At 48.2% G+C, this 21,667-nt stretch overlaps 1 protein-coding gene across 7 annotated transcripts in view; it reads right to left on the bottom strand.

Annotated features, from left to right (window-relative positions):
- The window catches only part of PRRC2B (proline rich coiled-coil 2B), a 46,508-nt gene extending 36,998 nt beyond the window's left edge, over nucleotides 1–9,510 (bottom strand). For 5 of the 7 annotated variants that reach the window (XM_031506325.2, XM_021543515.2, XM_031506328.2 and 2 more), the window contains exon 1: nucleotides 9,369–9,510. The gene's annotated coding sequence lies outside the window, so the exon portion shown is untranslated. Of the gene's footprint in view, nucleotides 1–9,320 lie in introns of all 7 variants that reach the window. The other 2 variants (XM_031506326.2, XM_031506327.2) reach the window with 1 other exon arrangement.
- Nucleotides 9,511–21,667: the final 12,157 nt, after the last annotated feature.

Raw genomic sequence — 21,667 nt, 5'->3', positions numbered from 1 at the left:
CCACCGAGCTCTACAAGGAGCACAGCCCTGATTACTGCAGATCTTCACTCCTTGCTCACTTCACAGCAGCAGTCAACAACACAAAAAGCAACACGATGGAAATAAACAGGGAAAAGGTTTTTCTGCACAAGCAGGAAAACTTCTGACATAATTTTATATAAATTGTTTAGAAACTCACAGGTTGGAAAAGCTAAATAGTACTTTCAGAAGGGGAAAGTGTCTGGAGTTACCTTAAACTGAAATACATTGTGGTTCCTAATGTTACCAGCAATGTGAAACCTTTTAAAAAACACAGTATAGTTTTACAGAAGATTAATGATGTTCACTCTTCTTTAAATACACACACAGGTCAATTTTACTTGTACTTCCATAGCTGAACATTCATCTGTCAGCACAGAGATACCACTACCTCTGGAACATGTCCCACCAAGAACCACGTATCTGTGAAACACTCAGCACCTGCCTCAGTGATGAAAGACACCACTGGCTGCCCTTGGGAGGCCTTTGGTGAGACACTGTCATCACCTGCCTGGGACTTGCTGTCAGATGCACTTATATCCTGCAAAAGCCCTGTTTGGACCATGCAGGGATCATGAGCCTAGCAAGGAAGGGACCAGGTGAGCATTCAGTTCCCAGCAGAGCTTGCTTAGTAAGACAGGGAGCAACAGAAAAATATCAGCATCCAAGTACAAAGTCAATGGGATCAATGCAGAAGAGCTGTGCAGCAGGCAGAGGCTGTAGCAAGAGTCTAAGCCACAAAAAACCCTCTCGCTCTCATTCTACTGCATCACTTCCAGAGGGAGATGCCAAGATTTGTTGGTACACCTGAAAAAGGCCCTGCCAAGATCTGGATGTAACACCAAACACAGTGCCAGAAAATTGCACCAAATCCTGCCAGACAGGGTAAAAGCAAGTCAGGAGTCTGCAGTGCAGAGAAGAGATAACAAACACAACACACCTCCTTCACTGAGCTGATTCACAAGAGGGACGCTCCTTGCTTAGCTCAATAGGCATTATTTGGTGGTACCAGTTCTTTTAATCCTGCACAATTCCAGCTTCTCTCCATCTCCCATGAACCTTGGCTCAGGAACAGGAGACCAGGATCACATCTGCCATGGTTTGTTGCAGAGGTATATGGTTAGCCATGCAATATTGTTGGAAGCTGTCTGCCAGAGAATCCCTGCTGTCCAGCCCCATCCTCAGACCTCTAAGTCAAGCCTCCCAGGATTTGAAACAGAGAGCAGGACAATGAAAAGAAGAGGCAGTCTCTTCTGGACAGCAGATCTATCATAACTCCACATTGTGGAGCTCTACAGACAGTGGTAAAACTTGACAGCAGGGAAGGGAGACAGAAAGGGCATGTCCTGTCTGATGACTTGACCTCGTTTTCTCAGTTCTGCCTTCACCAAGCTCACCTGCTGCCCCCTCATCTGAATGTACCAACAGGCTAGGAATCACAACTACTGTCAGTGACTCACTGCACATTTTAGAGAAAACAGGTCTTTGCAATGTCAGGTTTAGCCTTAGAATACAGAAGCTTCACCTCTCTGCTAAACAGCTTTTCCAGTGCTGGGAAGGCAGGCAAGGCAAAGGCAGCCAGAGAGGCTGGAATTGTAACTTACTGTAAAACAGATAAAGAAGACTAAAGTCTGGAGAATAGCTCAATTGTATTTAAACAAAAACATTAATGAGTTCTGTGGTCCTTTCTGTGCGGGCTGGACAGACAACACCACACCCTGGAAAGGAGCCCTGACCTCCAGTAATTGAGGATGCAGACAAAGAAATAGTTCATCCTGAGGATGAAGACTATGGCATAGAGCAAAAAAAAAAAGCCAGTCAGAAGGCTGGTCCACAGCCCACAGAAAATACTTATGAGATTCTGTGCTCATAAAACTCCCCCTCTTTTTCAAGCAACAGAAAACCCAAGGTGTGCAGTTAATTCTCTCCTTAAAAGGAATGTTTGTTTACAACAGCCCACCAAAGAAACAGCCAGTTTCACCCATCTGCCCCACCATGCTGTAGAAATGGAACTGACCCACTGGTGCCAGCTTGTCAGGAATGCATAACCTTTATCTCCAACTCAAGAGGAAGTGCTGCAAGGCTTTCATAACCTGCAGGGAAGCAGGAAGGTGTCTCATGTGGAACAACCTGGAGGCACCAGCTACCAACACTGCACTCCTTACCCTCTCATCCTGGAAGATGTTTAAGGTGACAAGGCCCAGCACAAAGTGAAGTAAAAGAATCTATTTCTTTGCTGTTATATATTTCAGAGGCAAAACCCAGGGAGGAGAAAGCAGCTCGGTTCAACAAGGATCACCTGTGGCCTCAACAGATCCAGATCCCAACCTCTCTGGTACAAGAGGAAAGGGAAGGGACCCCATGATCTCTGCGAGCTGCCTGCCCAACAAGGCTCACATTCAAGTGCAAATCTGTACACTTAGGAGTTGCACTTTCACTCTGGCTCCCCTACAACCAAGGGTCAGAGTTGAAACACTCGACCCTCCACCTCCACATAGATTCTGCCTTCCATTCTGCCCTGCTGAGGTTCTTCTGAGATCTCAGTGTCCAGGGGGAACACACAGACACAACATCCTGTTCAGTCAACACCAAAACAAGGAGGCTGATCACAAGCAATTTAAATTCAAAACCAAAAGAAATACCTGGCATAATGCTCTGTTGGCAAAACTTGTTCAGAAATCTCCTGGCAACACTCAGCTGAATTGTAAGGTAAATTGGGCATTTAAGTATCTGAGCAACAATAACAGACTGTGAGTAGCTGGTGGGCTCTCCTGATGGGTAACAGAACTGGCTCTATCAGTCCAAGTCAGAGGAACAGTTTGCTCAACTAAGACTGTAGACAGCAAGAATTCTCAGAACTCACGTGCCTGCTTCAGCCACCCAAAGCTGTGTGCCAAGACTCCCAGAGAAAATGTCAAATGACGAGGAAATGCACTGCAGCAACACCTGCCATGTCCAGAACGCTCCCTTCCACTGGAAAAGACTGTCCACTGGCACAGAAAATACACCCACAGTCCTGCCTACTGCTCCTGAGGAGCCAACAAGGGCAGGACACAACCACACAAACTGTTCTCAAGCACTGCACAACACCTGAGGTCTGATAGATGGAAGCAAAGACTCTTCCATCACTAAAAATAAACACCACTGCATGTAAAGATTTGTGAAAGTCCCTTAGTCCTGATACTTCTGCCTATGCAGACTTTGAAAAGTCATCGCAGCCATGATACCCATATAACCAGGTGAGCCATAGCAAGAGCAGCATAGGTGAAATACCTGTGCTACCAGTAGCTTATCTTGGTGAGCACTACCCATCCAAGGCCACCACTGGCCACTGGACAATGATTCTCCATCAAACATTTGACAAATCCTTCACCAGGTCCCAAGCTCAGCAACTTACTCCATCTCTCAGCAGTGAACTTTATTTACTGAATTTTACTGCAACCAAGCAGAGAGAAAAGCAGAGATGTCACAGCTCCAAGAGATGAAATCAGAGCAAAGCTGGCAGTCCTCTGGGTTAACAGTCCTTTTTTCAGGAACAGAAACAGTTCTTTCCACACAAATGCCACCAGCTGTTGAGTAAGCTGCTCTGTTTTCTCTGCAGTCTCAGGAAGGATCACACTGGAATGGGGATGTGGATGCTTACCCTGTGCCTGATGAGCCTCACAACAAAGTCTGGACTTTGGCAACACCCCTCCACTCTCTGAGGTTGTCTGTTGACTTCAGGGCCCCAGCTCCCACTCAGGTTATGCACAGAAGGTTTTCTTTATGAAGAGAGAAACCCCAATGCTATTGATCAACAGGCAGCAAATGTCAATCCCTTGCTGCACAAGCAAGGGAGAGGTTCCTTTACACCCCTGCTGAGCAAATCCCTCTGGCCTCATTCCTTCCCAAGGCACTGCTGGGAGCTCCCCTGGCAGGTACATGCTGCAGGGTACAAAGCTGCCCTGGCAAGAGCTGAATAGCTCTTTCTCTATCAGATTTCTCCCAATTCCCACAGCCATCGAGACTGATGCAGCTGGTTCAAGCCATTAATAAGATGACAAGCAGTCCGGACAAGCCTGCAGTTCATAAACACTGCAGAGGCTGAAGCTTCCAAGGAAGTCTTCCTCCAGGCTCCCCAGTCTGAACAGCACTAGGGCAATGCAGCATTGCACAGCAATTCTCCTTACAGGAAGCCTATTCACAGGAGCCATTTGCACAAATGAGTGCCAAGGATGTTAAGAGAAATGTCATGGGAAAGGGACACAGGTACAAAGTGGTAAGAAAGCACCTTACATGTGTTGTGATTTCAGTACCCTGAAGAAAGAAGCTTTAGACATCTTTAGGTTTTCTGGAGAGCTAAGCAACTCGGACTATGCCCAGGACATCTGGACTACTCCGAGCCAGGCAGGAAGTGAAAACATTTCACAGATGCTTTCATTTACATAGATATTTGCAGTGCATAACTGACAAGGTGTATAAGCGTCATCACTTCTATTTTCCAGATAGGAAAACGACACCACAGAACTCTGCAGCTATGCTAAGTGGCAGAGCAAGAAATAGAGCCTTCATCTCCCACTTTCTGGGGCCAATTCTTCCTAAATCACACTGCCTGCCTGACGCTGTGGGGCCAGCAGCAGCATGAGGCTCCTGCTCCAGATAAGTTTTTGGGAGGGGCAGGTCCTTGCATGCTGGGATGGGGAATGCTGCAAACACCTCCTAAATGAACTACCCCATACTCTGCTTTCAGTGCAATATGATCACAGGCATCAATAGAGCTCATATGCAGAATATTAAGACAATAATAATATGCAAGATCACATGAATCTGGTTCTGAATGACCGTTCTTGAAGCTTGGTTATTTCAATAAAAGATAAAACCATAGTTATTATTGTAGCCAAAGAAGGAGCACCTCTTGAGCATGTCCCTACTCCCCTGCCTGCTTCACAGCCCACTCCCAACCCTGAACAAGATCAGTCGAGTCTTTTGTGCAGCCTCCCAGCCCACATACAGGTAGGAAGAGCTGAAAAACTCACACCGCAGCAGAACTCTTCCAAAAAAATCACTATATTCCCACACAATAAGCGCTTGGGGGAGGGAAAGTCCCAGTGCAAGCTCTTCAAATCTGTCTCTATTCACTCCTTGGCGAGCCAAGGCTACAATTCCCATCTAAATGCCTCAATGGCTACCTGGGAAGGATTCCTCAAGCAAAACTCTTCAGAAAGGGTACTAATTGCGCAAATACTCGGTAGTTTACTCCTCCTAAGTGCTACCCATCTGAAATCCGAAGGCTATTCAGGGTGCTCCCAATAGCTAATTGCAGCCTGGCAGACACCAAGATACTACAGTCCAACAGAGTGGGCTTCTTGGCCAGATCCTAGAGGGTTGTCAGCAAGTCCTCCCTTTCTTCACACTAAAGCCGGGCTCAGCTGCCCATTTCAAACTTGGTCATTATCTCTCTTCCCTTTCACCCAAGGTATGACTTTTCATCAGTCCCCACAAATTAATACCTGCAGTCTTCTTAAAATGGAACACTGAGCTCACCCCCCACTTCCACCCTTTCTCACCTTTTCACCCCTTCCAGCCTACTAACACTCTCCTGAAAATTTAAGTGCTGGAGTCAAACCACAGACATTGCATTTTGGCTGCAAGTTAAATAACCCCCTGCAGAGCTGCATACACACCTTTTAACACCTTCTGTCCCCACACACCTCGCAGCACAAGCAGCTTCACAACCAACCAGTGCCACAGGCAATTACAGAACAACACAGGACTACTAAAGCAGCCTCCAGTCCACTTCGGTTATTGTCCAAATGCTTCCAAATAATAAAAAAAAAAACAGATGAGGATTTAACAGCTGTACAAGTCAGTATCAGAACAGCTTTGCTCTGAAATAAACAGCTCATAAGCTCCAACTGCTCTGTTACTTTTGCACAATAAGTACACACGCATGCAGGGAACATCCTGAATTCTAGTACAACTTACTAACAGAGCATGAGCCTGAGCTATGTTTCAGTGAGGCTGGATATAATGCAATGTTCTGCTTTAGCCCCATTTTATCCTTGCAGGGGAAGGAAAAACTCTTTAACCAACCCAGATGTGGGCAAAACCCAGCTTCAGAGGGTGTTTTCCGTTTGGTAACCAAGTCGCTTAATTTCAGAAGTTACAAATGGCTGTTCTATGATGGAGACAGCTGCAGCTCCCCAGCCTTAACCTGTTCTCTGTGCTCTCACCTCACTGATACCTGACAGAACCACTGTTCTATTTCTTCTGCTCCACATGAGAAATTAGTGATAAGGAGCTGTGAAATTATCGACCTATTAGAAGAATGAGTCAGTGACACACGAAAAACAAAACCCACTTAACATGGCAGGATCAGCTTAAGAGCAAAGTCTGATACTGAGACAACAGCTCAGTGCCAACTTGCTGAATAAATGAGGAATGTAGTAAAAAGAAACAGGGAACCAGAGAGGTCCAGCCCTTGGAATAAACCCTCTCCTGAAGTTACCATATTGTATCACTAAGTTTCTCCTGCTCGTACTGCTTCTATTCCTACAACATGAAAATACAAAATTTTAAGTGGAAATGCCACTAGAGCAAAATCTCTTTGTAGACTACCATCATAAAAAGACATATATATATATATATAAGGTTTACTATTATTTTCAGCAGCACTTAAACGTAGCAGGGCTTGCCCTTAAATACTTTCAATCACTCAGGTAAGCACAATGAAGGCCTTGAGCACAAAGCACTCTGGAACAGGGCAGGTAATTGTGACCTGGATCATCTCAGAGCTGCAGTGCACAGCTCGGGGTCCTTGTTCTCCTCAGGCACAGCTCAGGTGTGAGCCCAGCAGGAGAGGAGGCCACACACGGGCACTGAGCGCTGCCTGTCCTGTGCCATCACCCAGGAGCTGCGTCACACAAACACAGCTCCAACGCCACCACCTTTAGGAGGTTGTTCAAATAAATGAGCCTTTGAAGTCAGGCCTTACACAAAGCTTTATTAAAAGGTTTTATTAAGATGTCACTATAAAGTGAAATAGCTTTAATACAAAATATTTAGCGATATGACTCACTTACTGAAACAAAAATACTTTTAAACCCTGCATGTCCCTTCCAGCATCTTTATGGACTATTTACTCACTTTTCCAGTTTCAGCCAGCTGGATGAGCTGCCCTTTTAAGCTCTCATGCACACATAGAAAAAAGAAAAAAAGCTCAAGAATGCATCAAAAAAATGCACTGTAAGACCAAAGAAAAAAATATCTGAATTTAGAAAAAACAAGGCACCAAGGCACTATATAATGACAAATCTGGAAACCCATATCAAACCGTGGTTTAATTAATTTTTTAAATAAAGGTATCTGTCAAATCATGTAAAAATTTGTTTTGTTAACAGTGAAGAATGCTGAAAGCATCCCCAAATATGTGATACCTAGTTTACTCAACTATGCAGAAAAGTGTACCAGACTAAAGAATAAAAAAAAAAGGAATCAACTGGTACTCAAGACACTCAAAAAATTAAACACAAAATCAAAATACAGCTAACAGCAGATGTACTCGCACTGGCTTGCAAAAACAACAAAGCAGCAATTCCAAACAGTATCTGCAATTTTTCTGAGTATGTTTTTTATCTGAACTTTTAAATTTTTACAAGAAAAACATTATGGGAGAGGTGCCGTTTATTGTAATCCCAAAATATTCTGCTAACTAGGAAAAACTTCTTAAGCCAGAGACCCAAAAGAAACAGCATCACCCATGATGAGCCCACAAAGAGCTCATGGACCACAGGTGAGCTCCTGATAAAACCTAAGCTCATTTACAATGCTTCACTAGGAGTGAAAAATGCATGTAAATATTTCACATTTTCAGTCAGAAATCAGCCTGAAAACATCACTTTCCATCCTCTCTTTAAATTCTGCTTTCAGACTATGGCCTTGCCTTCCCTACCTCTTCCAGATGACTTTAGCCCCTCTGGCTCAGAGCAATAGTTTTTGTTCAGCGTCACTGGGGGTTTCACTACCCCAGTGACACTGAATATGGAAAAGGCAAGTACAAAAGTAATGTCCTGGCCAGTTTATATCTGAACCCTACTCATCAGGAGTCGATTCTCCAAATTTGGGCTCTCCAAGACGGGGACCAGCTATTTATCCATCATGGAAGAGGCCATTCCAGTGGAGGTGTCAAGTGAATCGGTAAGACAAGGCTTAACAAAACCAACGCTTCCACTATAAACCTGGATTCAGTGCTAGAAGAGGTGGGATGCCTTCCTCCCTAGTAGATGATGAACACACTGCAATGTGCTTACACTTTATACCTGTTCCTAGAAAGAAAACTACTAAATCCCTAAACGTTAATGTTTACTGTATAATCACCCCAAACAACAGTAACATCAATATACGAACACTTATCTGATGAGTAGATGCTCAGTGTGTATCTCACCCTTTGCACACCCAGAAAACAGAAACCAAACAAAACAACTTTCCTAACAAAACCCACAATTTCCAGCTCATACCAACCCATTACAGCAGGTTTGAATTTGAATATATGGGGGACTTTTTGTTTTCTAAATTCACAACCAACACGACTAAAAACACCCCCCGGAAAAGATGCTCAGCCCGTGTCCCAGGACCCGCATTAGGGTTTCCCCCAGCTTGCAGCACAGATGCTCCCACACAGAATTGAAAAACTCCTTCTTGAACATAAAAAAAAAAAAAAAAAAAAAAAAGGCCTAAACATATTTCCAAACCTACCAAACGAGCTCGCCCAGCGCACAAACTCCATCCTCGCTCCCTCCCCCACGCCCCAGCCGCATTTCGGCCTCAGCGGCCCTTTTGTAGCTCCCGCACAATAACAAACCGGCCGAGCCTTCTGGATGCCACCCCCCCCCCTTGTTTTGCTGAGACACACACGGCGCGACAAAAATATCTTTGTGTCACACTCCAGACGACCAAAAAAAAAAAACAACCTGCCTTTGCGGCGGGGAGCCCCCCGCGCCGGCTGCACCCGGCGGGGAGCGCGGCGGGCCGGAGCCCGGACAAGGGGCCCGAGCCCCGGCGGCCCCACCGGGGATGGGCCCGGCCAGGCCCCGCGGCGGGCCCGTCCCCGCAGGGAGAAGGGGGGCGGCTCGCACAAGAAACACCGGCGGCCACAGCAGCGAGAAACCGGGGAGAGTCACCCCCCCAAGCCGCCCACGGGACCCGCCCGAGCCGGGAGGCCGCGGGGTGCCGCAGCCGCTGGCTCCGGCTCCATTTTAGCGCTGCCTCGTCCCACCTTCCCCTCTCCCTCCCCTTCCTCCTCCTCCCCCCCCGGCCCCACTCACCGCCCCGAATATCCGCGGCCGCCGCCGCCGCCGGCCCCCGATACCCACCTGTGGTGGTGGCGGGGAGCCGGGGGTGCCTGCGGAGCCGGGTGCGGACGGGTGATGGGCGCGGGGCGCGGCGGATGGCGGCGGATTGCGCGGGGCGGCGGCGGCGGCTGCGGCCGATCCGGGCACTCGCTGCCTCCTCCTCCTCCTCCCCCTCCTGCTGTGCCGGCCCGGCCCCGCCGCGCAGCGCCACCTGCAGGGCGCCGCCGGCAGCGCGGGGGCGGCGCTGAGGGGAGCCCCCTCAGGGGCACCGGGAGCTCCCTCAGGGGGACCTGCGGAGCGCACCCACAGGATTTGGGGCATCTCTGCAAATCCTGGGAGGCTGCAGCGCCTCTCCGATGAGGAGACACTGCGGAGCTGGGCCGGGTTACTCTGGAGAAGGGAAGGCTGAGAGGGGATCTCAGCAATCCATGTCAGTGTCTCCCCGGTGTGTCCGAGGATGGTGCCAGACTCTCTTCAGTGGTGACAGGATGAGGAGCAATGGCCATAAATTCAAAGACAAAAAGTTTTCCCTCAACATAAGAGAGAATTGCTTTAGGTTGAGGGTGGCAGAGCTCTGGAACAGATGCCCAAAGGAGTGCTTGGAGTCTCCCTCTCTGGAAACAGTCCAAACCCACCTGGGCACATTCCTGTGCATTGATCTGCAGGGATCCCTTCCAACCTCAGTTAATCTGTGATCCTGTGAGCTCCTCTCAGAGAGATGCCGAGCTGCTGGAGTGGGTCCGGGGGAAGGCAACAAGGAGGATTTGAGGACTGGATCATCTCTCCTATGAGGCAAGGGTCATCACGGCAGGGCTCATTGCTACAGCCACCTCAGCCCCCTGTGCCAGGGACAATGTCTCTGAGGGGATACTGGAAATTTTTCCCTCACATTTTTATGACCCCAGAGCCATAGGGCAGTGACAGGGACGTGGGGTGATGACAGGCACATGAGGATTCCTGTCCAGCCTGAGAGGGACCAGAAAACACCACATGTTTTCCAAATGGGCAGCAGGTTCAAAGGAGAAGCTGCCCCTTGGAAGGACTTCAGTCCACAAATATCTTTTAATTTGTTCTGTCATCAAGGATGATGGAAATGAATGCAGTAGAGCAAAGCAGTCACTCCTCTCCCAAAACACTCTACAGAGCCATAAAATACCAATAGCCTCACCAGCAAAAACAGTCCCTGCTTCAGACAAAAGAACTTCAGGTCGACACAACCTAAGAAGCAGCAGCACTGGCAAGAAATTGGCACTAAAGATAGTATTGTAAAAGTTACTGCAAATTGCAGTTCCTCTGCCCAGTGGATGTTTTATAGCTTTGGAGATGTGGTCTCCTTGCACACAAGGACAGAGCAGCATCTCTTTTATTATCCTTCCCTGTCCTGTAAGACACACAGGTGTCTGTCAGTGTGACATTTGGTGACAGAGGGCCAGACTGCAGGTACACACATGCATTTATTTCTTAGGGACTGTCCAGCAGTTCAGAAAAATTGTGCACACACACATTTATATTTATATATATGGGACAAGCACCTGGGCAATTGCTGGTCTTATGCAAATGCACTCTTTAGCTTATTCAATGGTCACCAGACATGTGCTGTCACCCCACATGCCCTTGCCCATGAAGGGAAAGTGGCTTTAGAGGAATTTCGCAGCACATTTCCCAGAGCAGACAGTGCCTCAGCAGGAACTGTCCCCACCTCTCTCCGTGTTACAGGAACAGCGTAAGGCCAGGCACCCGGATCACTGCTCATGAGAGATGATCTCAAACAGCCATCAAGAGTAATGCAGAGGGAAGAAATGCATGAACAGCTTTCTGGACCATATGGGATGTTCCTACAGTTGATCTGCACTGCTATTGAAGTTGCCAGGCACTGAGCTACCACGAGATGCACCAGTGCTGCTGAAACCATCATCTGGTTGTCCTTTTCTGCATATCAAAGTACTGCACCACTCCTGCCCCTTTGGTGTCTCATCTCATCTCTCTAGAAGTGTTTTTACCTGTCCAGAGACAGGAGGTCAATGCCCTCCACTTCTCTCCCTACAGGACCCCAACCCTCTTTCCCAACATTCCCAAATTCCTGTTCTCACCAGCTCACTGGCAGCTGGGGCATTAGTCTGGTCCACTTAATTCTTTATTTCTCCATTGGTCAAACAAGTACATACACATACAAACACCTCCTCTAACCTGCCTCCTGCCCATGCAAAACCTCAGAGTCTTCCACAGCAGCAGCTACAGTGACAGGAAGCCACCCTGTGGCACCAACATTTCCTTTTGGGAGATCAGGAATGTGGGATCCCCTCACTTTCAGTGACTCATGCAGACACCTACAACCCCCACCATCAGCAGGTGACTCACATAGGCTTGGCCAGGTCAGCACTATCCACATCTGCTGCTGTAACAAGCAGTTCTCCCAAGGTCTCCTGTGCATCTCCAAGGCAACAATCCAAGGCCAAGGGAGTAGATGCAGCAATTAAAGAAAAATTAATGCAAACTGTTGTGGTGATCAAAAAACCAAAGTAAACAATGAAAGACAATAGTAAATATATTACCAAGTGTGTACACTGCAGTGCCCACAAGCTCCTGGCTTTTCCACCTGTGCCCAGCAGTGTGCCAGAGCCAGCTCTGGAATTTTGCAAGTCTGGCTCAGGACTGCATTAGGGCTGGATTTTTCCACCCCTTCACTGTTCAAAGCTGGACAAAATCTGGATAGTGAGAGGACAAAGCTTGTCTCTGCCACCACAGGGGAGAGTGGGGTTCCTCTACATCCAGGTGAACTACGTGTGGCCCATGGGGACACATATGGATCAGACCTTGGCATAAAGTGAGGAATTTCTTCTGGTGCTCTTTAAAAGACCTGCACCACCTCTCACCAGCCTGTGTATAAATCAAAATAACTGGTGTAAAGTGAGAGCTTGGTAGGACTAGACCCACAACAGACTGTGGAGGAGGAGTGTCAACAATGAGAAGCAATTTGGGCAGAGACTGAAGAATAGGTTTCATCTGGATGAAATTCAGTGCATAGCTCTATGCAGGATCCATTCTGGAAAAACAACTCACCCACTCTGATTTTTCACCTGTTCCAGAGTCTTTACTAAATTGCTCCCTAGAAAAAAGAGTGACACTCAGGAGTATTCTGCTTCCTCCTTGCAGGACTAATTACAAGTGAGAGCAGAAATCCTTCTGTGTGCTTCATCCTTCCACTAGTGAGAAATCTGCTAAACACAAAATATCCATTACAGAGGAAATCTGCTAAACACAAAATGTCTATTACGAGGGCTATCCATTATAGCCCTCGTATAGGACATACATCTACAGAAGTATCTTCTGATATAAGGTCTCCTAGAAATAATAGAATTTCTATTATGTTCTGCAGCTTCTACAAAATTTGCTCTGAATCCATCAATCCCTGCCCCTGCCTTGCACCAAGCAGGGTGATTTACAGGCTCAATACTCCTGTGCCATTTTGCTATCACTTTGTTCAGCTGTAAATGGCAGCCTGCACCACAGGACAGGGCCTTACTGCCCTCGCAGTCATTCACAAAACTCATCAACACACTTGTAAAAAGCAAAGCGATCCTTCTCTGTTCCCCATCCAGAGGCCATTTGGCACCACAAAGTACACATTTACCTTAGTGGCTCAGGTCACGGTCCTTCCAGTTTTCCATCTGTCTCAGACAGCAGCCAACATCAGCTACTGCAGGAGAAACTCAATGGTCAGTTGTGGAATCACATGTCCAAGGGAAAATATGCTTTATAATTCCATGAGGTAAGAGCTGTTTATGCCCTGAAGCATGAGAATAATTTCAAATTCAGTTGTGTCTAAATCAAGAGTGCCTCATGACTGCACTGATTTCATTAGCTTATCTGAGACAGCTACAGGGAAATTCAAGCCTGCAACTAAGTGAGCAGGGCCTTAGGACCCAAAACCCAGTCAGCAAGAACATCAATAGAGTTGAGCTGTCATATTTGAGAGGTAGAAGACATGAGTAGCTCTGGCAGCTCTCTGTAATCCCACGAATGAGCCTGTGTTACCCAAATATAAGGAAATGTTTTGAAAGCCAGAACTCAAGCAGAACAAAGGGACATTGGGTCTCAAATATAAAAGATTTTCCCCCCCTCTACTTTAAGACTGAATATCAACAGAGATGCTTTGTAAAAAGAGGTATTCTGTAAGAAGAGAAAGGAAGCTGGAGTCTCTCACTTGTCTAAGCTGAAATAAGTATGAAATATTGGGAATGGAAAAATAGTATGAGAACCAAGTAATCCTGGCCTGTGTTTCAAACTGGGTTACTTGGAATAATTGTGTTACTTACTGCTTCTTCTAGCTGCCAGATCAGGTAGAGGCTGTTGATTTTTATTCCTTTGCAGCCTATGGGAGTTGCAGGCTCTGTATAAAAACAAGATGACATGGAAGTGTTTGTTTGCCAGGCTATTGTTTGTCCTTTTAAAGGCTGCAGTCACACTCCATTCTTCATGAGAAAATGCTGGCTCCTGAAGGACAAACCAAAATGACTATTTAAGGCACTAAAAATGGAAATCATTTAAAACAGAGCTGATTAAAAGGAAGAAACTATTCTTCCAATGAGAAGTGAATTGCTTTCAGCTGGCCTGAGCACTGAGCTTTGTTTGCAACAAAACCCAAATACCAGTTGCCTGATAGTGCAAGTATTTTGAAGGCACTTAATCTGCCATGACTCTAGTTTTTCCTTGTCCATAACTGCAAAACAAGTGTATTGCTTCTGCTCATCCTGGCTCAGTGATTATTCCTTTGGCTGGGCTGTTCAGAAGACAGCAAGACTGCTCTTCAGACAGATTTTAAAGCCCAGCCTTTCTTGCTACATCCAATTGGAAGCCCTCACAAAACCTTGATTGCTTAAATAGCAAGAGATTCAAGAAAAAAAAAAATCCAGAAACATCACACAGCTTTTTTACAATGTGACAGCTTGTGTTCTTCAAAAGACTCCAAAGATTGATAGTGACATGCCAAGTTTTCAGCACCTTCAGAAAAGAGGGGAAAATAGGGAGATGGAGGTTCAAGTACTAAAGTTTTGTCAGGGAAAGACTTGGGTGTATTTTTCAATACAACACTCACTTCCAAAACACACAGAAAAACACTTAGAGAAGCACCTGGGGTTTTTTTCAGTTAGCACCTCTGTTTGCTCTATCAAAGCCCCTTCTTCAAAGAGGTTGGAAAAAAAATCCAAGACAAATAAGGGGATAGAGTTATTTAACATAGGGTCCTCCTACAAGGTGTATCTCAAAATACAAGGAATATTTCTGAGGAAGGCAAAACATTCCTGTTTTAGATCAACCTGATTCTTATGACAATTCATAATATAAATATATCAAACTTCTTTCACTCTAAATCTGAAGATCAGTCCAGATTTAAACTACAAAGTAATTTTGTTTCCTACCTTGAAACTCTCATAATGACTATAGTTGTGGTCAGGATGTGAGTGCAAGGACATGTTTGGGTTCATGGTTCCAACCTTCCATCACAACAATCTGATTCCTCCTGTCCATGCGTGGCAAGACAGCTGCTGTTTCACAGCTCAAAAATATCTTGCTTCACCCTGACAAAGGGAAGTATCAGCTGCTTCTGAATATGCTGGAGCTGATGGGAATGGATGGATTTTGGTAGAGCTTCAGCCCCTGCTGTAAACAAGCCAGTTCTTGTTGTCCCTGCCGAGCGTGGCTCTGATCAGTGATGATCACAGCCCAGCCAGCATGTGAATCCTGCACACGTGCAGAGACAGAAATGGTAACTTCAACTAACAGGCTGCAGGATGCACTTCCACAGCCCTGAAACCAAGGCCGTTGTTTGGAACACCTCTGGAGCTACAGAATTTCCTTTCTCTTGGGGAATTCATGAAATAACTCTCTAGTGAATGTTTTTTTCTCATGACCAGATTTGTCCCTTCCATCTCAGGAGCTCCCACGTGGCCCCTTTTGAGTTCAGCTTCTTCTTTAATTATTAACAGAATTCCTAAATATTTCAGCGGGTGCTAGCTACCTCTGCTCAGGGAAAACACAGCATCGGCCCCAAAAGCTCCATCCACCTCCTGCCTCTCCGTCCCTGTGTCCCTGCTCCCTTCGGAAACGACCAAATGGTTTGGGGTGTAACTTCCCGCGGGACTCTGGCTGCTGGTGCGGGGACAAGGACGCGGAGGGGCTCGCAGGGGCTGGGGCATCTCCGTGCCGGGGGCTGCGATCCGGGGCGGCGGCGACATCCCGCCGTGTCCCCACTAGATGGAGCGACAAACCCAGCCTGGAGCCGCCGGCTCTCCCCAGTGTCCCCAGCCCTGGCTGCTGCGTGCCCCGGTGGCCGGAGGGCTCGGAGGGTGGCCCCGGCAGCGGCCAGCCCCGTTCCCGCATCTCCGCCCGCTGTGTCCCCGCGGCACGCTGGGCTCACGCCCCACGCTTGGTGCTCAAAGAGGCGGCCGAGGTGTCGAGCAGATGCTTCTCCACGTGGGAGTGGGTTTTTCTTGGTGCTGTGAGCACCTCGGCTTCGCTATTTAGAACCCAGGCAGCGCTAATGAACCCGGCGAGTGAGCAGCAGCCCTGGCGATGGACTCAGCCTCACACAAATCACCCCGCAGCTTTGCTGAGCCCCTGGGGCCAGGGCTCTCTGTGCAATGTGGTGGGGATGTGGAAAACACGAGGATATCCCTGATCTGTGCTCGCCAGGGCTGGCAGGGACCCCCGGTGCTGAGGGAACCCCGGGAGGCTTCGTGCAGCCTGGGATTCTCCCTTTGGAACAGACCAAAGTCAGGTTGCATCATCAGCACAGTTTTGTTGAAGGTGCCATCCTTCTCCCTCAGCTCATCTCCAAGGGATCTGTGACTCATCTGCTTTGCCCTCACAAGCCTGGGAAGAGGAGCATAGGCAAAGGTCGTGACCAAAGAAAAGGTTCAGCAGAGACAGATGGAAACTCAGCGGCTGACAGACCCTGTCCTGTCCAAATAGACACAGGGGCCAAGTGCCACCAGGGTTTGCAGCAGCCTGGGGAGGGGGTAGGTGGCACTGCTGATTCCACACTCCAGGAGGCCAAATTCACCTGTCCTGCAGCCTGGACCAGAGCTGATTTTAGACATAAAAACCACAGGATGTGAGACAAGGATGTAACGAGGCTGACTTCAGCAGGAGCCTCTCCTGTGCTGCAGGAGGTGCAGAGGCCTTGGGTCTCTCCAGACCCCTCCATGAGCCTCACACCATTCCTGCCCAGCCTTGTGGGTGAGCATGGGGTGTGGGGGCTGGCAGGAAGGAGCTCCTGCCCTTGCCTGGGACGTGCATCTCACTTCACCACGGAGGAGAGCCAGGCAGTGCCAGGGCTGGCAGGCGCTACGGTGGGAGCACAGCCAGGGGGTTATTAATAACCTGCTGAGTCAGGGGGGGCTCTTGGGTTTCAGGATCACAAGACAGGCGCCGAGCAGCTCGGATGGATCTCCCTCATTCCTACTTTTTTCATTGACAGGGACAACTGCTAAGATGGCCTCATTCTCTCTGCAGGACAGCTTGGCCCCATCCTGACAGTCACTGCACCCAGCAGGGATGCAGGGTTTGGACTGGAGCTGCAATGACACCAAAAATACAAGTGCTGTCCTAAAGAAATTAAACAAGGAGGGCAGGGGCAGAGACACACAGGATTGATCAGGACACAGCAGCCATAACAGCCCTGTTCCTCATCAGTGTAATCAAATCACATCATGGAAAGAAAAATGAGTACCACAGACCTCCCGTCCTGTTTCCCTGCAGGATCCTCTCTGCAACCCCCAAAAAGGCTGTGACAGATTGGCATCCTGCTCCTACCCAACAGGATGGAGTCAAGGACCTCATAAGATGCAAAGAAAATTTGGAGGATCTTGCAGACATGCATATTTCAGTGTCTAATTTAGAGTTTTGCAGGGATGAAAAGCCTCAGGGGAGAGGGCAGTTCTAGCAAGTCTGGGATGGGATCAGACCTCCCAGAAATCACATTGTCCCAGCCTGGCTGCCACAGCATCACCTGTGTTTCTGCTGAAGCTCTTGGCTGAGACAGGCTGAGGTCTGCTCTGGGGTGATTCCTTATGCATTGCTATGGAAAAGTAGTCAGTGATGTGGAACAGATTACCTTTCAGATGCAGCAGTGTGCATTGCAGCTGAACAGCTTCTCTTGCAAACACATTCCAAGAGCAGACGGAGTGGCAAAGGACCATCCCCAGGTCTGAGCCCGGCCCTCAGGGGTCCTGCCAGGGCAGGGGGTGCAGGGACCCCTTGCACACACACGAGCTCGCATCATGCTGGGATCTGGGCACTCCCAGAGCTCCTCAGCCCCACAACCTACTGGTGTTTGAGGGTTTGCCTGGCCCTGCTCCCCTTTCCCCATCCTACCCACCCTGGGTGTGCTGGAACACAGTTGTCTATCAGGAAGGAGAGCACTCTGGCTCTTGCTGGCAGAGTGTTTCACACTGGCAACATCTCCAACAGCTATTTTTTTCACCCAGGTCAGGACCAAAATAAACCTCTCGCCCATCCCCAGCAGCTGTTACAGACATCACCCTGGCCATGCCGGTGTTCCCTGGCCCCTCTCCTGTCACAGTGCTCAAATCCCAGCGTCTGCAATTGCTGTTGCTGTAGCTGCCACTTGCAGCGGCTGAAATAAGTGAAGTGCTGAAGCTATGCTTGACTCCTGTGTCCCCAGAGAGGTCTCATTTCATTGTATCAGGCTGTCTGAGCCGCTGAGCCCCGTTCATTTCAATTAGCCCGATAGCTCTCCAATCCTATTTACCTTTATGAATGTGTGAGCATCTTACTGCTTCCCACAGCAGTCAGATTAAAGGGTGAGCGAGGAATCACACACTGCATCCCTTGCAGGGCAGACCCACAGCAGTGTATTTCCTGTAGTGAGTAAACTCAGACACAGATAAAACCATATCCAAGGGGCATATCCAAGCAAACCTTATTGAGTTGGGAGCAGCCTGCAGTGGTAATCCCCAGATTAGCCAGAAAACTCAGTCTATACCTTTTAATTTTAAATAAATATTTTACATTTTAGGTGATGCATCTTTTGGCAGATAAAAGATAGAAGAGCCTGGAAAGGCTGTAGTCCCTCAAGTCTCCTTTTTGACTAAATGCTCCCTCCCAGCAGGACCTGTCCTGAGGTCCATGTTCCTCACTTGGATTTTAACAATCATTAACCATCTCAACACATTCCAGCACTTAAATAGGCTCCTTGAGAGGGAGAGATAAGGTATCAGCTTTCCGGTTCATCTTGCCAGCCTGTCTGCAGCAGATAAGCATGTTGGGCAGCAGGAAAAAGGTTATCTAGAAAGGAAGCTGAGCAACGGCTGCTGTTATTGCAGGAGGCTTTGAAAAAAAGTCACCCCACCAGGAATCCCACAAGCCATACAAGCCCTTCCCGGTGGAACGTGATTGATGGTTGGAGTCCAGCTGTGCCTTCCTCCCGGGGTGGGAGGCATCTTCCGTCAGGGAGGGCAGAGCTGCCGAGGTCATGCTCCCCCAAGGAAGGTCACATCAGAGGCAGGTGCCCAGAAACCTGCTGCTTTCCCTCTCTCCTGCCCTGCCCCTGCTCTGAGGAATAGCAGCAGGAGGGGTTTTGCCCCTTCAGCACATCTTGAATGTTTCTGAGCTGAGAAGTCTGCAAGAGGGAATTTTTCTGCCCAAAAACTGAGGAACTGATGTTGTGGGTTGTGCATGGGGTCCCTGAAAACCAGCACTGATCTCCCACTGATCGCTGCAAGAGCAGAAAGGAGATCCTGAGAATTCTCAGCCTTTCTTAACCCAAGCATCACCTTGCTTTTTGTGATGGGAGAGGAGAAACAAGCCATGCTGGGAATGGAGGTTCTTTTACCCCTGGTGAAAGATGTTCCTTTCCTTTGGAAAACTGCTTCTTCATTCATCTTCCTGCCTGTACTATGTTTGCTTTTTTGCAGTTGCAGAAATGATGCATATCAGCTAGGGAAAAGGCAAAACAAACAAACAAACAAACAAGCAAAAAGCAGCCATTTCCACTCAAATTCCCAGACCACCTTTCTGCCTTCTTGTTATCACTCAGGGACAAAAGACCCCTGATCACAGACATGCTGGTTCAGGAAATGGCCTAAATCAGGGGCTGCAGAACAATTACCAGAGCAAATCCTGCCAGGAAGTGCTCTGAACCCACTCAGCCACCTTCTCTACCCTCAGGACCTGCCACCCCTTCCAAGGCATCCTCATGGCATCCCTCCACATGCTCCTGTATTTTGCTGATTCCCATTAATCTGTGTTTTATATAACCCCTGGCTTGTGCTGGACACAAAAGCGTTGCATTACCATGCTATTAATACACAAGTCAAGGTTTAGGATTTAAAGCAAATAAAGCCCCCCACAGCCAGGGGAATCAATCCATGACAAACCAGTGCTGGCAGCTCCAAGGTGCAAATTGCAATGGAGAGAGGGCACCCACACCCAGATAGCAGAGGCTGATTCCTTAATCACCACTGCATTGAGTGTTTAACTATTGCACAGCTCTTTGGCTGGAAGCAAACATCACCAAATGCCCAAAGCACTTTGGGCTCTGGGCAAGTGTTTCATGAACATCCATCATTTTAGCTCTCAGCTTCTGTTCCCATTGCTTTTCATTTAATTAATTTCTGCAGGTCTGGCTTACCAGCACTGATGGTCTTGCACAAAACTGCTGGTCCTGGGAGAAGAAAGGAAGTCAGAGAGAGTCCCAGGGGCGTGGGGATATTGGAGGGATGGGGACTCAGGGCAGTTTCTGGGGAATGGAAACCAACTGCACCTGTTTGCAATTTGTTAGAAAAACTGGGCTAGATCCCTGTGTGAAGCCCAAGTCCCATCCTCCAGAGAAGCTCAGAGGAAGCACAGGGTAAAGGGAGGAGCACTGGCATTTCCAATGGTCCTGAGCAGGCTGGCCAGCAGCATCTGCTGCAGGGCTCCCACACCTGATCCCAGAGCTCTGGAGCCTCCTGGGAGCTTCAGCCAATTTATTCCAGCACTGCAATTAGCGCTTCATCATGGCCAGACTGTGAACAAAGGCTGTAATACCACCCAGCCTGCTAAGAACCAGGTCTTTTCCAGGGAAAGCTCTTCTTTGGCGGGGTTGGGGTCCCCCCCAGGCCATTCAGCATCTCTTCTCTGCAGCAAGGATCAGCCTCGCTCAGGCTGTGTGAGGTTAATGGATTTCAAGCGACTCCTGTGATTAACTTTTCCTAAATCTCCAATTCTTTCGTGCCTTCTATTTTTATAAAAAGAAAAGGGAGGGAGGCGGTATTTACGAGGGATTTCACTCAAATAATGAAATAAATGTGATCAGCCGAGGGACCTTTAATCCGCTTTGACTCCTGTGTCCTGGGGAAAGAACAAGGAGATCTTTGCTGCTCTGAGTCCCAGTGAGGCACGGAATGAAACAAGCCCATCCCTGCCTGGCTGGGGGGCAGAGCCCCAGCATCACCCCTAAATCAAGCACTGCCTGCAGACATAGGCACATCAGCCAGGCACTTGGGTCAACACCAGAGAAAAACACCTCTGTGGTCACCTGCTCCCACCTGCAGCGTACATGTCCATGTCTCTGTGTGCTGAGGCAGGAACTGGCTGCATCTCTAGTTCAGGTGGCCAAAATCACATAAAAAAGCATCATCTGTGCTCGTGTATCTTTTGTGTTGCAGCACCTTCTGGAATGTAAGTGTGTGAAGGGGAGACACCATCCGTTTCCTTAGGCTTTGCCCACTATATTGAACTTGTAGTCTGGAAATTACATGGTTAATTAGCACTTTAATTAAAAATTTTAACTGAAAACCATGCAGGTGATTCCCCCTAATTCAGAGTTTCAAAAGTGAGTTTGTGGCTGCCAGGGACGTCCTCGGTGCTGTAAAGAGCAGTGTCAGGGCTGTGACAAGAGCTGGGGCTGCTGCACTGAGCTCCTGGGAGCCAGATAAACCCCTGGGTCTCTTCACCCTCCTCAGAGATATCCTGACTAAATAAAAGGAGTGTGTTTGCCCAAGAAAACCCAGCCTGGGGTGAACTAGAGTCACACCTGTGCTACTGCTGGGACACCTTGTATGACAGCCTTCCTAATTCTCCTCTCAATCCTCAAATCTGCCAAGCCACCCTCCACCATCTCCTGCAGGTCCCTCCCCTTCAGCTGCCTCACCCTGGGAAGGACAGGGACAATGAGTCCTGGGGGACAGAGAGGACCCTGCCATGGCAGGGAGGGCAGCACAGCCCTGATGTAGGAAAGGATTTGTCCCACCTACATTTCAGCACAGCCCCAGCCACAAATGTACACAAAACAGCTTGTCAGGAAAAAAAACACGAGC

This window comes from Lonchura striata, chromosome 22 (assembly GCF_046129695.1).
Source record: "Lonchura striata isolate bLonStr1 chromosome 22, bLonStr1.mat, whole genome shotgun sequence".
In the NCBI taxonomy this organism is placed as follows: Eukaryota; Metazoa; Chordata; class Aves; order Passeriformes; family Estrildidae; genus Lonchura; species Lonchura striata.
Note: the sequence above shows the minus strand (reverse complement) of the source record. Positions and strands in the feature narration are given on the sequence as shown.